Here is a 13,879-nt window from a genome sequence, read left to right on the forward strand (position 1 = left end):
ATTATTAGCTTGGATGATAGGCCTATTTATGCTATGCTTAATTTCGTCCATGTCTCGCATTCTCTATATCACTTGCTCTCTCTCATTCTCCCTCTTGAATTCTCTCTCTCTCTCTCTCATAAACACACACACTCTCTCTCACTCCACTAACTCATCGGTCAACCCTCTCTCTTTTCCTTTCTATGTTTCCCTCCCTCTCTCTCTCTTTCTCATTTCTCCCTCTCACTCACTGCCACTCTCGCTCTCTCTCTCCACTCCCTATTTTCATTAACATCTTTCTCTCTATATCTCTTGCTCACTCTATTACCCTCTCTCACTTCTATTTCTCTCTTTTTCTCACCTCTTGACTTTATGTTTGCCTCTATCTCTATATTCCACGCACTCTCACTTACTCTCTCATGCACACTCCCTTTCTCTTAAAATATATCCCTTGTTCTAACTCTCCTTCTCCTTTCTATCTTTCCCTCTCTCCCTCCCTCTCTCTCTCTCTATCTCTATCTCTCTCTCTCTTCAATGCACTATCTCACTATCTCTCTATCCCTCCCTCCCTCTCATTTTTTAGTCACTCACTAACACTCTTGCTCTATCTCTCCACTTTCTATAATCATGTACATCTCTCTCTCTCTCTCTCACTCTATTACCCTATCCAACATGTCTTTCTCCCTCTCTCTCACATCTCTACTTTGTCTTTCCCTCTACTTCTATATTCCACTCACTCTCTCATGTTTTCTCTCATACACAATCCTTTTCTCTTAAAATATATTCCCTCTTTCTCACTCTCCATCTCTATGTCTCTCGCTTGGTCTCTTTATCTCTCTCTCTCTCTCTCTCTCTCTCTCTCTCTCTGTGCAACTTTCTACTCCATCTCACTTATTTTTTTTATCCCACTCTATTATCTCTCTAAAAATACATCTCTTCCTCTCATTCTCTCTCTCTCTTTTCTTACTCATTCTCTCTAACTCTCCATATATATATATATATATATATCACTCTCTCTTTCCCTCTCTATTTCTCTTCACTTATTCTCTTTCTCCCTCTATTAATCTTTATCATTCTTACTCTCTCTTCACTCAGCCTCTCTCTTGTAATCTCCCTTCAACACTCTCACCCTTTCTCTTGCACTTTCTCCCAAGCTCTCTCTCTCTCTCTCATAACTTTCTTTATCTTACACACTCTTTCTATCACTCTCTGATTATCCCATTCTCTCTACTCTCTTTTTTTTTTTAAGGAAAATGCAACATTGCATTAGAATTAAAAAGTTATTATAAACTACTCAAAGAAAAACTAAAGATTCAAATTCCTCCTTCAAAATAAACAAGAATGAAGGACGAATTTCTACATCACTAAGATAATTCCAAATAAAATGTTTACCCAAAACAAAATTACCATGACAATCTGCTAATTTATTACATCCTCTAGTAGTAAAATTTAAAGAAACTTGATTAAACACTTGATGAAAGCCAAGTCATCTTCAATTATTTCTTTATTCTTCAATCTCTTCAAAGCTTGTTGAAGAATCTTGATGATATTAATGTTATCCCCTTCAATAATTACACCTTGTGCTTCCAACATCCAATATTGTATGACATTCTTTGAAGTGTAAACCGCCAGAAGTTCCAACTGGGCAATGTCCCAATGCAAGTATTGAACACCGAAATCAAGTAAGAACCTGCCTTTATCATCTCTAAACACTCCACCAATACCAGCCTTATTGTTACTACTTAGAGAAGCATCAACATTGATCTTTATCCATCTGGGTGGAGTAGAATGCCAAGAAGAAAACAGCTTACGCTGGTTGACATCCCAGTTGTCCAAATAGATATTGATAGTCGGTGTAACAACAGCCATAGTAACCGTGTTTTCCATAATAGATACATCAGATTCTTCCTTTCTTTCACGAACCAGCAAATTTCTACTCTTTCAAATCAGAAAAACTACTATACAGTAAATAAGTACAACGAGAGAATTATTACCTGAAATGCTTTCTAAACCAATTAAGCATTCAATAAAGTTTTCAAACTGAGGTACTTGAAATCCCCATTTGTTTAACAGAGCAATTACTTTTAGCAATTTTCAACACTTTCTAGCAATGTGGTTGTTGTCTTCCTCCTCATAACAGCCTCTCGGACATCCATAGTAATTGATCAATCTTCTATATAATAAGAAGGAATTATTTGGAATAGCATCATCGTACAATCTCCACCAAAACAGCTCTACACGTGGTCTTAATTTTATTTTCTACATCCATTTCTAGAGCTCACAATATGCAACGTACTCCAGAACTGCTTCTTTAGATAACGCTGCAATAGATCTTCCTACTGCTTTAAACTTCAGTTCTATTTGATCTGTCCCTTGATCAAGATAGATTGGAGTTTGTAATATTAGTTCCACCAGTTGATTTCCAAATAACATTTGAATATGATCCTCATTCCAGGTTCCATCTGAGATAAAGAAGCTTAAATTATACTTTATGATTTCCAAGAATCATGCAACACATTAATAGAATTCCCTTTAGAAATCCTCCATCTTACAATATTTCTAAGATATTTAGCATAATTGTATAATAATTTCCAAGTTGAAGAACTACCTTTCTTTACCGAATAGTTTTATAAATAAGCACCATATTTAGCTCTTAAGATACGATTGAGTAAAGAATCCAGCTTCATGTAGAAATCTCATGCAAATTTAGCATGAACAAGACCAACTTTAGACACCGCCGAAAAAAAGTCCCCTGCCACCTTTATGTTTTGGTTTGCATAACACTTTCCAAGATACATAGTGCATTCCCACATTTTCGTTATTCTTTTTCCACAAAAAAGCTCAACACATTTTTTCAAAATCATTTAAAGTTTCCAACTGAACCAAAGAAAGAGTAGACAAAAAAATTGGTAGATAGGAAAGTTGATTTCACCAATACCATTTTTCCTTCCAAAGAAATAAAATTCTTACACCAAATGTTTAATTTATTCAAAGCCATTTCCATAAGCTTCTCAAAATCCGAACCCACCATCATCCTTTAAGTTAACTTTACATCAACATAATATAATTCGTTAACAGTAATGAACCTTAATTCCTTTTCAGTTTCTTTCTTCCTCCTCCGGTTGACAGATTTTTTGATGACCTTACCACTTACAATATTTATTTAAAATATTTTCACCTTCTTGATTTTCCTCATGTTTGGTTCAGAAAAAATTAGAATGTCATCGGCTTAAAGAAAGTGAGATATTCTAGGGGCATTAGTAGCAATTTGAATATCCTTATTCCTTCCACTTTGATTAAAAGCATAAAAAAAAATTGAGAGCGCAATATAAAAAGAAATGGGTATAATGGACACCCTTGTCTAAACGCACTCTTAGCTTCAATCCAATTTGATTTTTTCCCATTGATCAAAATGCAAAATTTTGGATCTAAAACAAAATTCAATAATAAATCCAAAAATTTGCTATGAAAATTAAAGTGGATGGAGACTTGCCTTAAAGCCTGCCAACCCATATTGTCATAAGCATGTTCCATATCAATTTTTACAGCCACAAGTCCCTTCTTTCCTTTGGAGTAATAGAATTTATTAAACACCTCTTGAGCCAAAAGAACATGATCCGACAAGGATCTACCTTTTATGAAAGCCACTTGATCAGACAAAATTATCTTGTAAATTACCAGCTCCCACCTGTTCAATAACAGTTTTGCTACTAATTTACAAAATAGTCACGCATAGACTAACTGGATGAAAGTTTGATGGAGACATTGGATTTTGTATTTTTGGTATTAACACAATCAAAGTTTCCTTCCATGTAAGATGCATAATTAGTGTTTTGAAAAACATATTAATAGCATTCCAAACATCTTGTTGAATAACTTTCCAGAAGCCTTTAATAAAAGAAAATGTTATTCCATCCAAGCCAGGTGAGATGTTCTTCCCCAAGTTGTCCACCACTACTTGAAGCTCCTAATTAGTATATTCAACATCCAACTTTAAATGATAACTTTTCTCAATCAAAGAATAAGGTCTCGGCTAGCCTTCCATCACACAATTTCTTTTCATCCACTTTGATTTAAAAAAAATATAAAATACTTTTCTTCACCTTTGATAGCTTATCCATCAATACTCCATCTTCACTCATGATGTGATTTAACCAATTTGAACTTCTTCTTTCATTTGCGAATGCATGAAAGAAGGAGGAATTTGAATCTTCCTCTTCCACCCACTTAGCTTAGCTCTTTGTTTCCACCAAATATTCAGCCAAGCAAGTGTTCTATTCAACTCATTAATCTTTGACCGAAACAATTGCAATTTATCTTTGGTAAACAGTCTATCTGCCTCTTCCATTTGAAGTTCAAAAATTTCTTTCTTCAGTGAGTCTTTCAACACATTAAGGCTTTTAAACTTTGCTTTACTCTAGTAAAATAGATCCCTTAAAGTCTATTTAAACTTTAAATTTAAAGAAGTAGCTTGATCATTATCTGCAAACCTCTTACATGTTTTCTCCACAATTGTAAAAGCCCCGTGATAAGAGTCCAAAATATCTTTAAAATGAATCCCTCTGTTATGAAACAACACTAGTTTTAAAACCTCCAAAATAATATGGCAGTGACCTAAGGCAATTTGAGACAAATGTTTCACAATAGCTAGATGAATGGAGCTTATAACTACAGAGTTTATAAGACATCTATCCAGTTTTTCTAAAATGCGAGCACCTCCAGATTTGTTGTTGCACCAAGTAAATTTTGTTCCAATAAACCCAACTTCATGAAATTCGTTGTTACACATAAACATCTTAACATCCTTAGAACCTTGAGATAGAATGAATTTTCTATTGAAACTTGTTCACTATGAATTAGGTTGTTAAACCTAAGCTTTTGTCCCAGCGGCTAACCAAGAGGGGGGGGGTGAATTAGTAATTTAAAATTTTATACCAAAAATAAACATTAATGAATTTTGTAGAAATAGTTTTTCAACCACAACTTAAAAATAGCAAAGCAGAAAATAAAAAGAAGCAAAAATAAAAGACACAAGATTTATAGTGGTTCTGTCAAACACGACCTATATCCACTCCCCGGAGGCACCCTCTGAGTATTGCACTAATACCACTAGTGACTCTCCTTTTGCACCCACAGAAGGGCGGAGAAGCCTTTACAAAAATACTTTTTACCACTACCCGGTGCAGCAGAGAACTATCATCCTTTTACTCTATCCCCAGTGTTGGCAGAGAATCATCCTTCATTTCACACTCTCCCGGTGTAGGCAGAGAACCCTTCATCCTTTCACACTCTGTAAGTGTGGGCAGAGAACCCTTCGTCCTTTCACACTCTCCTAGTGTGGGTAGAGAATCCTTCATCCTTTCACACTCTCCTAGTATAGACAGAGAACCCTTCATTCTTTCACACTCTTCTAGTGTGGGCAGAGATCCCTTCGTCCTTTCACACTCTCCTAGTGTGGGCAGAGAACCCTTCATCCTTTCACACTCTCCTTGAGTGGGCAGAGAACCCTTCAGCTGTTCATACTCTCCAAGTGTCGGCAAAGAACCAGATCTTCTTGATAGATCTTCTCATGATAAATCTAGAAGGAAGAAAGAAAAGAGTGAAGTAATCACAAATCAAAAGTAAAAACTCGTACCTTTAAACACCAAGTGAAGCCTTCACGCTCCAGTAGTAAGAATTCTCCTTCGAATACTCTCTCACACTCTCTCCTTGACCCTTCTTTCAATAGGCACAAAAATCAGTGAGCGAAAAGATTAAGTGACAGTTTAGATTGGACTTTATATAGGAAAGACACAAAAAACCGTTCAAAAATTACAAATTTTCAAGTCAACATGTGGTGGATTGTCCCGTACGATTGTGGATCATCCTTGAAAATTTTACTTAATTAAGTTGGAAATGAACCCAATGTATATTGGTACGAAATGAATTCGTACCTGATCATTATCCCGTACAAACTAGGTTTGTCCAATACGAACAATTACTCCATAGGTCGGTTCCCAAAAACTGCAGAACATCGCAAAAATTTTCGGAGTGGGTTCACTTCATCCTGGGAAAAATATGGGTTCGCTCAGATGAAATTTTTATAGAGGACAAATTGACCTGGGATGATTTTGAGTTCATCTGGACAAAAATTTTCTAGAGAGCAATTCATCCTTTCACGATTATAAATTTCGTTTGAACAAAAATTCTCCTGAGGAGATTTCATCCTGGGATTATTTTGAGTTTTTCTGGATGAAATTTTTTCAGAGAGCATTTTGTCTTGGAACGAATATAAATTTCGTTTGAACAAAAATTTTCCAGAGAATATTTCATCATGTGAAGAATTTGACTTCATCCTGGATGATTAGGACCTAAAAAAATCTTCTTCAACTCCTATTTTTTCCATTGCTCTTTCGAGGAGATAACTGACCTGATCATCCTGTACGAACATGGTTCATCCTGTACGATCAGTATAATTTTTTTAAGATCTCCTTAAGTGTGTGTGTATTTAATCAATCAATTACAATCACTCCCTCATAAACTTAATTCAAAGAAAAATACAAGCTTCAAATTTCAAAATATCTCATGCATTTCATGCTGAATTTGATTTGAAAACTTCAGTAGTTTGGAGTTCGATTTTCCTGAAATATTAGTGTATACAAGAGCAAAAATAAATCTTCCAAAAAGTGTTAGGATATAACTACACATAAAATAATAATATTTGGAATCATCAAAACTATACAAGTTGCAAGAATGTAAAACATGCAAATAACAACTCTCTTAACAATCTCCCTCTTTTTGATGATGGCAAAATAATTATTGTTTGTATGTTTTCAAATTCTAAGAATCTTATAAACTCCCCCTGAAATAATGAAAACATGAAAATAAGGAGGCATTTGAATCAAAAAAAATTTTGTTTTCAAAATTTTTAGAGATACAAAATAAAACAAACACACAAAACAAGCACACACATACACTACGATAGAACAAACAATTTCTCCCCCTTTTGATAATAGCAAAATGAGAAGAAGAAAAAGATCAAAAATATAAGCAGTCATATGATAATCCTTTGATAATTGATCCTTGAAAGTGATTGAGATTAATTTTACAAATAAAATCAAAATATTAGGCAAATCATAGTAATTCATAGAATTTAAGAAGAGATATAACATTGATAATAAAAATTATTTATAAAAAATATGAGTCAATTTAGACACTAAGATAGAGAAAATCATTGCAAAAATGATGAATAGAAAATTTATATATTTCAAATTTCAATATGGAATATAAATATATAGTAGATCAATTTGAATTAAGAGATTAAAAGATGATGGAAAAAAATAACAACCATATGTGACGCTTTGCGCATCTTTATCAAATTTGTGGCACATTTTTGTACATCTTTTAACTTGTGGGCTTATTTTGTGCCTCTTTTTCAACTTGCGAACCATTGCACATTCCTTTTGATTTTTTTACATTTGTACATTTTTCAGGAGTAATTTTGATCTTTTCAAAATCAATATTAAAAAATTTAAAATTTTTCTAAGTGCATAAATATTTATTGATAAGTGAAATATAAAATAAGAAAATATCACAGTTGCAATAATAATATTAGAATTAATGTTGTCTAAATAAGAGACATTAAATTGACAATCTTAATTACATCAGGTTATAATCAGAACTTAAATTTAAAAAAATTAGATTTTCTAACGAATTTAATTTTAACTTGCATTTCAAAGTATAGAACTATTAAGATAAAAAATCTAATGATTGTCATAAAGGCTAAAACACATTTCAAAAACTAAATTAAAGCCAAAACATGATAACTTGTATTGATATCAAAATGAAGGATATTACAATTGAAACATAAGATATCAATATGTCATAAAATTTAAAAATAGCAATATCTAAAGAAAAGAAAAAACATCACATTTTCCTAAAACATAAAACTAACACACCAACTAGAGAAAATACATGCGATCTAGACGGCTTGAGAGAGGAAGAGAGAGAAGCTCCACAAATCAAGGAAGGATTTGGGAGAGCAAATTGAAGATTTTGGGAGATAGTTTTGGAGATGTAAGAAGGTGGTCGGTCATCTTCGGATGACCGGAACACCAAATCCTTTTTATCTACCGCGAGTCCGATGATGTTGGATTCAAAAGGTAGATTCTTTTTTAAATGCATCTCTCCTCACAATTTTTGTCCTTTACAATCTCCTCTTGTGATCAAAGAGGGTGGATTGTTGGCTAAATCTATGCCTTTGATGGATTTAAACAAAGGAAAAGTGTTAATGTTGGCTTCTAACAAATTACCTAAATCTCATTTTTCCGATTTCTTCATTTGGAGCTAATGATAAGGAAGCTTCTTCTTCAAGGAGTAGCTTTGCTAAAATTTTGAGAAATGATAAGGATTTTATCAACAATCCTACATTTTCTTCAAAATTGGATAATTCAAATGTGTGGATTAAAAAACCACACATTAAAAGTACTTGGAATGAAAATCTAGAGGAGGTGGAAGATCCTAATGTTGTTCATTTGAATATGGAGAATAAAAAAGTCAATATTGAAGTTTTGAAGAAATCTTTGGTGTTTAAAATTCTTGCAAAGAATGTTCCGTTCTCAAAATGTTCTTTTGAGTTAAGGAAGCAATGGAGGAAATATGGAGATTTCCATTTAACCTTGCTTGGCTTAGATTAGCTTCTTTGTTCCTTTCAGTCGCTTGAAGCCATGGAAGAAGTACTCAATGGAGGACCTTGGTTTGTAGGGGGATTTGTAATTGGTTTAGACATTTGGTCGCCTAACTTCTCTCCTAATTCATTGGATGGAGTTTCTGCTCCAATCTGGGTATGGCTCCCTCACCTACCCCTACACTGTTGGGATGAGTCCAATATCACTAGAATTGTTTCTAGAATTGGGACTCCATTATATTAGATGGAAATATGTTTAGATGGGGAAGAAGAGAATTTGCAAGAGCTTGTATTAGAGTAAAAATGAACTCTAAACTTCCTTCTTGTGTTTGGGTTGAAGGATTACATGGTAGATTTTTTCAAAAATTTGAATTTGAAAATCTATCTGCACTTTCTTTTAAATGTGGGAGAATAGGGCATATTGATTCAATTTGTCCTATTATTGAAGAAATCCCTTCCATCCCAAATCATAACAATATTCCTTATGGACCTTGGATGTAAGTGAAATTTAAAAGCAAGAAGAATTCTATGAGGGATTACTTTAAATCCAAAAGTTCTTCAACTCCGGGTAAATCTAGATCTATTTACAACAAAAAACCAGTTGAATGTTCTCAACATTGGTAGATAGAAATGTTCAAAATCATATGGTACGTGAAAGTGAAGATGCTGGATTCAATTGTCCAAATGAAGAAACTGCTAATCTCAAGGAAGGAGATGAAGTGGAGGCTAATCAGAATTTGAAAATCAAAACAGCTCAGCTTGATTCTCGAAATTTTGATTTTGAAAAAAACTCTTTTAATGCTTTAGCTGAAATGGAGAAAACTTGTTCGATAGAAGATAATTCGGAAATTCAAAATTTAGATTTTGAAATCCCTCAAAACAAGGAGGCGGAAATAGAGGAGATGCAGCCGGTTCTTCCAAATACAACTGGACAAAAGGTTGTTACACAAACAAACTTCCCTAAGATAATTAAGAAAATGAAGGTCCAGCCAAAATTACTCAATTCAGTTGCTGAAGATTTTAGTTTTCAAAAACCTTCAACGTCGGAGGAAGTTAAGGAGAAGGTTGGAAAGGAGCAGGATGCAGGTTTGATTCTCGATTTAATTCATAAATTAAAACCTTCAATTGATTGGGCTGATATAGTGGAAATGGAAGATAATAACCTTACTCATAATTTGGAGGCTGAAAGTAAGGAAGTTCAAATTTCAGCTAAAAATACTGAATTTGAACAATCTACATCTTTGGTGGTTAATAATAGTGTATTCATACTCTTGTGACTTAACCATTGATTCTTCTTCTCCTCTCATCTTCATATAGTTAAATTTAAAAAAACTATTCTAAAAAAAGATAAAAACTTTTTTTAAGAATAATGTTTCATCTGGTTCTAAACATGTTTTATTCAAAGAACTCCAAGCTTTGGGACCAGTAAGAGATCTACCGAGAAGGAAAATGATGGAACACAAAGTGAAGAACGATTCTAAAAGTTCTTCTTTCCTCTTTTCAAAATAAAGATGAAGAAGGATTCTTCAGTGGATGGCAACGATGGGAATTTACTATTGAAGTGTAATGTTTGTTTTAAATGTAATTTCATTTTTCTTAGCTTAACTTTTTATTTTAAACTTTGCCTAAATGTTTATAAGAGCTTTACTATTTCTTATTTTCTAACTGGATGGGAACTCTGGGATACTAATCAACCCTCTGGTTGTTCTTTAATTTGGTATCCCCTACATCTCAACAGTCTTAAAATAGGAAGTAGTGGTTTTTATTACATTTATAATAAGTTTAAAATAATAAAGTAAATTTTTAATAAGTCCTTTTTTCTTATTGAAAAAGGGACCTTTTGCCTATTTTCTTAGGTTGTATTAGGTTATTTTCTTTTAATGCAATTTATGCATTCTCTCAAAAAAAAACTAGAGAAAATACATAAAATCAAGTACAGCTGTAACTCAGAAGCCCTGATCTGGAGGAGGATGAGGAGGAGGTGCAGCACTGAAGATATTAAAATAAGTACTAATCATAAGCATGTTTGTATTAATATTATGCATCCTGCTGTTAAATATGAGTCTCAATTCGATCAAAACGTTGATCAACATGAGTCTCTAGGCGATCAAATCTTTGAATCAAATCCAGATAAATTTGTTCATTAGCGGGTGCAGGTGCAGCTTCATATTCTTCCTCAGTATTACTAATGACATGTGCTTTACTTAGTTCTTCTTTGAAGATTGCTCTAAATGATCCATCATTTTACTAGAGTGGTTCTTTAAACTCTTGATCAGGATGAACCAAATTATATTTCTTGTCCAGAATATAGGCAACTAGATGTCCTAAGGCGATGTTCTTCTTTCTCTTATGCTCTACATGACCAATTTCAGACAGCACATAAAGATAGTCAAGGATAAGTTAGGCTTCATCTATAGGTTCTTTATTCTTGATCAAGAAGGACACCATAAAAAGAAGAGGGGTAATGTTGATCCTATCACCAGCTTTAGGAATAATAGAAGTTCTAAGAACATGTTGGATGATGCGAGCATTATAAACTAGATCAGATACCTTAGGTATATGCTCGTTAAAATTGATTCCTCTAATCACTTTATTAATTTCATACCATTCATATTCAGTTGAGGTGATCAAGGTATATGCTCTAGCTCCCTCAGTTCTTAAGCTCAAAAAGGATCCTAAGTCAACCTTGGTGATTTCAACTTTTTTCTTAAAGATAAAAGAACGGATGACAGTATGGTCAGTGTTGAAAGACATGTTTGCAAGAAAATAGTGGAAGATTTTTTTATTGTAGAGATAAACTAGGGTGAGGATGAAACCAAACTGAGTTGAAGTAAACAAGTTCATCACCTGAAAGGTTAGTTGTTCTTGGACAAGAATTCTGGAGGGTGTGATTTTGGCGTAGACAAACCTAGGAAAGGATTCTTCATTGGCTTTAGAAAGAAATTTCTCAGAGGAATTCTTTAGTGGACCCTTGGCTAGAGTCTTTTGACACTTGCTAGAACTTGTCAATGATAGGATCAAAGGAACGAAAGTATTTGAAAGTGAAAGTGAAATGAGAGTGACTGTTGAGTTCAAAAGCCTGTCTATTTATTAAAAAAATGACAGTTCGTACCGGACGAAATTTTACATTCGTCCTGTACAAAATATATTTATCCCGTATGAAAAACTTTCGTATGGATGAAAGAATGCGACCAAAATAAAATGGCTTTTTCATAATCACACAACTTATGAAACGTTCTTTCGTACAGACTTTTGACCAGATTGATCGTACAAACAAACACATGTTCATCCCGGGACGATCAGAACTTATGATCATTTTAATGGAATTTGTTACCGTCCCCTCCATCGAACCAACATGTGTTCGTCCGGATGAACCAAAGGTTTGTACGTACAAAATATAGTATTAAAAATTACCTTATCTGATTAACTGCTTTATTCAATCATCTCGTTGTTTGAAAAACATTTTGTCTTGAACGATCGTGGCGATCGTACAAACGAAGTGGCAATTAAAAACTAAAAAACTGCACACAAACGGTTCAAAATCCAACAGTTTGACACACGACACAAATCGTCCCGTACGAAAAAAATTTCGTCCCGAATGATTGCCACTCAAATTTTTCAAAAAGAAGCACTCAATCAAAACTAAAACACAAGCACACTTAAAACATGATGAAAATGAAAACAAAAAACTCAATCAAAACTAAAACACATGCACACTAAAAACATTAACTATAAAACACATATCAATGTTGCAGAAAATATTTTTAATTAAGCATTCAAATCAATAACACATAGCCTTGTTCTTAATGTACTAAAGGTATCAAAGGCTAAAGGTTTGGTAAAAATGTCTACAAGTAAATTTTTAGTAGAAACATGAGTGAGTTCAATTTCTCTTTTGGATACATGATCCCTTATGAAATGATGCCTAATGTCTATATGTTTGGTTCTTGAATATTGAATAGGATTATTAGAAATACAAAAAGCACTAGTGTTATCACAATAAATTGGAATAGTGCCTAAAGTTAATCATAAATCAATTAATTGTTGTTTCAACCAAACTACTTGTGCCACACAACTTCCTAATGCAATTTTTTCAGCTTCAACAGTAGATCGGGCTACTAAATTTTGTTTTCTATTGGACCAAGAGACTAAAGGATTTCCAATAAACTGATATGTTCTATAAGTACTTTTTCTATCCACCCTACAACCTGCAAAGTCAGAATCTGAATAACCAATTATTTCAAATGAAGAGCTAAACTTAGGATACTAAATTCCTAAGTTTTGAGTTCCTAACAGATATCTTAAAATCCTTTTTATTGCTGTCAAATGTGATTCTTTTGGATCTGATTGAAATCTAGCACACAAGCAAACACTAAACATGATAACGGGTCGGCTAGTAGTCATGTAAAGTAAAGATTCTATTATCCCTCTAAATTTCTTTTGATCAATAGATTTTCCCTTATGGTCCTTATCCAACTGAACGGAGGAACTCATTGGTGTACTAATAGGTTTAGTATTGTCCATTTCTTACATTCTGAGGATTCCTTAACATATTTTTACTGGCTAAGAAATGTACCCTCCTCAGTTTGTTTAAGAAAAATCAACACAAAGATTTTTATTTGAAGATCCAAAAATGATATCATCCACATAAATTTGAACAATGAGTATATCCTTTTCACATTTCTTTAAAAAGAGAGTTGTATCCACATTTTCTTTTTCAAAAGATCTTTCAAGTAGGAAGGTGCTCAATCTCTCATACCAAGCCCTAGGTGCCTATTTCAATCCATATAATGTCTTTTTTCAACTTGAAAACATGATTTGGGTATTTAGAATTTTTAAAACCTGGTGGTTGTTCTACAAAAAAATCTTCTTAAATTACCCCATTTAAAAAGGCACTTTTAACATCCATCTGATACAATTTGAATCCTCTAAAACAGGCAAAAGCTTACAAAACTATAACTGCTTCAATTCTAGCTACAGGGGCAAAAGTCTCCTTAAAATCAATCCCTTCAATCTGATTATACCCCTTAGAAACTAATCTAGCCTTATTTCTAATGATTACTCTTGGGTCATTCATTTTGTTTTTGAATAACCACTTAGTTCCGACTACACTTTGATCCTTTGGCCTTGTAGTTAATTCCAAAACTTTATTTCTTATAAATTTATTTAACTCTTCTTGCATGGCCAAAATCCAAAATTCATCCGAAAGTCCTTGATCAATATTTGTGGGTTCTA

Source organism: Dendrobium catenatum, unplaced genomic scaffold, assembly GCF_001605985.2.
Source record: "Dendrobium catenatum unplaced genomic scaffold, ASM160598v2 fragScaff_scaffold_929, whole genome shotgun sequence".
Taxonomy (NCBI): domain Eukaryota; kingdom Viridiplantae; phylum Streptophyta; class Magnoliopsida; order Asparagales; family Orchidaceae; genus Dendrobium; species Dendrobium catenatum.